This window comes from Pseudophryne corroboree, assembly GCF_028390025.1.
Source record: "Pseudophryne corroboree isolate aPseCor3 chromosome 7 unlocalized genomic scaffold, aPseCor3.hap2 SUPER_7_unloc_3, whole genome shotgun sequence".
Taxonomy (NCBI): domain Eukaryota; kingdom Metazoa; phylum Chordata; class Amphibia; order Anura; family Myobatrachidae; genus Pseudophryne; species Pseudophryne corroboree.
The window spans coordinates 1,217,722-1,220,640 of record NW_026967612.1 but is presented as its reverse complement, the minus strand read 5'-3'; the positions used below and the strand labels follow the sequence as shown (position 1 = coordinate 1,220,640).

Below are 2,919 nucleotides of genomic sequence, written 5' to 3'. Positions count from 1 at the left end.
TTAAACTTGCTTCATTGGAAAGGCAGCAAGATGCATCCTCATTTCAATGTCTACTGAAATAATACAGGTTGACACCAGGAAACATTAACGCCAATGCATCCTTGCTGCTTTCTCATGTGGAAGTCTGTTTAATGTGAAAACAAGGTGATATCTAATTAGCACACAGGTAAGGAATTAAGAAAATCTTTATTTAAGGGTGAAGATGTTTCTCACAAAATCGTTGCCCCAATGCATCATTGAAATTCAAGCTGGAAAGATGATTTTAATATATCACTTGTACATTTTGTATTGCTCTTCTGGTGACAATGTAGTTTGTTTTTGTCAATTACCATTTTAATAATAGGGTAAAGAAAATTAAGTGGATTTTTGAAAGAAAACTATACTGTCAATATACTATTAAAACAAATTAAAATGGTAAAAGTCATTGTACTTTAAGTAAACATAAAATAGCTAACATATCAATCCCAGTTTTGGATTACTTTAACAATAAAAATGCATATAGCAGAGGATAGTTTCAATCTGCCTACCTCTGGGTAATGGGCCCAGCATGCTTCCATTGCAGTACTCTGCTGCACATGTAAGTGCAAGAGATCCTGAAGCACTCACTCATCATGGGAAAGTACCAATGTGTTTCTTCGTTGGTTGATTTAAGAAAATTCTTACAAAAACTCTCCAGATTATTGACTTTTTAAAGTTTTTCTAGGAAACGTTCTAGATGAATGCTTATTAGCCTTTGTCAGTATGTACTTTTTGCAAAGTGTCTCTGTGGCGCAATCGGTTAGTGTGTCTGGCTACTACCCAAAAGGTTGGTGGTTCAATTCCACCCAGGGACATAATTGACCTTGTGATCAGGTTTTGGTGATATTTAAGTAGACAAGTCAAAATTTCAAACTCCTCTTATGGTGTAGGGTACCTGGCCTTCTCTGATGTAATCAGAGTTAGATTTGATTCAGTGATTTTATAAAAAACAGCTAGGAAGCACAATTTAGCAATGGGTTGCAGAGAAAAAAATATGCTGGTAGAAAAATCCAATTGAGTGATTAAACAGCTCTTCATTTTCTGCCTTTATTTTTATGCTAACAAATTTGTTCTCTAAAAAGTGTCCACAAAGCCAAGTCTCTGATTAACACCTTTGTAGGGATGGTTTTTCACCTATAACTAAATTAAACTTGCTTCATTGGAAAGGCAGCAAGATGCATCCTCATTTCAATGTCTACTGAAATAATACAGGTTGACACCAGGAAACATTAACGCCACTGCATCCTTGCTGCTTTCTCATGTAGAAGTCTGTTTAATGTGAAAACAAGGTGACATCTAATTAGCACACAGGTAAGGAATTAAGAAAATCTTTATTTAAGGGTGAAGATGTTTCTCACAAAATCGTTGGCCCCAATGCATCATTGAAATTCAAGCTGGAAAGATGATTTTAATATATCACTTGTACATTTTGTATTGCTCTTCTGGTGACAATGTAGTTTGTTTTTGTCAATTACCCTTTTAATAATAGGGTAAAGAAAATTAAGTGGATTTTTTAAAGAAAACTATACTGTCAATATACTATTAAAACAAATTAAAATGGTAAAAGTTATTGTACTTTAAGTAAAAATAAAAGAGCAAAAATACCAATCCCAGTTTTGATTACTTAAATTAACAAAAAAAAAATGCATATAGCAAAGGATAGTTTCAATCTGCCTACCTCTGGGTTATGGGCCCAGCATGCTTCCATTGCAGTACTCTGCTGCACATGTAAGTGCAAGAGATCCTGAAGCACTCACTCATCATGGGAAAGTACCAATGTGTTTCTTCGTTGGTTGATGGAAGAAACATCTTACAAAAACTCTCCAGATTATTGACTTTTTAAAGTTTTTCTAGGAAACGTTCTAGATGTATGCTTATTAGCCTTTGTCAGTATGAACTTTTTGCAAAGTGTCTCTGTGGCGCAATCGGTTAGTGTGTCCGACTACTAACCAAAAGGTTGGTGGTTCAATCCCACCCAGGGACGTAATTGACCTTGTTATCAGATTTTGGTGATCTTTAAGTAGACAAGTCAAAATTTCAAACCCCTTGTTATGGTGTAGGGTACCTGGCCTTCTCTGATGTAATCAGAGTTAGATTTGATTCATTGATTTTATAAAAACAGCTAGGAAGCACAATTTAGCAGTGGGTTGCAGAGAAAAAGAAATATGCTGGCAAAAAAAATCCAATTGAGTGATTAAACAGCTCTTCATTTTCTGCCTTTATTTTTATGCTAACAAATTTGTTCTCTGAAAAGTGTCCACAAAGCCAAGTCTCTGATTAACACATTTGTAGGGATGGTTTTTCACCTATTACTAAATTAAACTTGCTTCATTGGAAAGGCAGCAAGATGCATCCTCATTTCAATGTCTACTGAAATAATACAGGTTGACACCAGGAAACATTAACGCCACTGCATCCTTGCTGCTTTCTCATGTAGAAGTCTGTTTAATGTGAAAACAAGGTGATATCTAATTAGCACACAGGTAAGGAATTAAGAAAATCTATATTTAAGGGTGAAGATGTTTCTCACAAAATCGTTGCCCCAATGCATCATTGAAATTCAAGCTGGAAAGATGATTTTAATATATCACTTGTACATTTTGTATTGCTCTTCTGGTGACAATGTAGTTTGTTTTTGTCAATTACCCTTTTAATAATAGGGTAAAGAAAATTAAGTGGATTTTTTAAAGAAAACTATACTGTCAATATACTATTAAAACAAATTAAAATGGTAAAAGTTATTGTACTTTAAGTAAAAATAAAAGAGCAAAAATATCAATCCCAGTTTTGATTACTTTAACAAAAAAAATGCATATAGCAGAGGATAGTTTCAATCTGCCTACCTCTGGGTAATGGGCCCAGCATGCTTCCATTGCAGTACTCTGCTGCACATGTAAGTGC

The 2,919-nt window shown here is 34.5% G+C and overlaps 1 non-coding gene across 1 annotated transcript; it reads left to right on the top strand.

Moving 5' to 3' along the window:
* The first annotated feature begins 759 nt into the window (after positions 1–759).
* TRNAS-ACU (transfer RNA serine (anticodon ACU)) lies at positions 760–833 on the top strand. Its single transcript has one exon. It is a non-coding gene; the product is annotated as a tRNA-Ser (tRNA).
* The last annotated feature ends 2,086 nt before the right edge of the window (positions 834–2,919 follow it).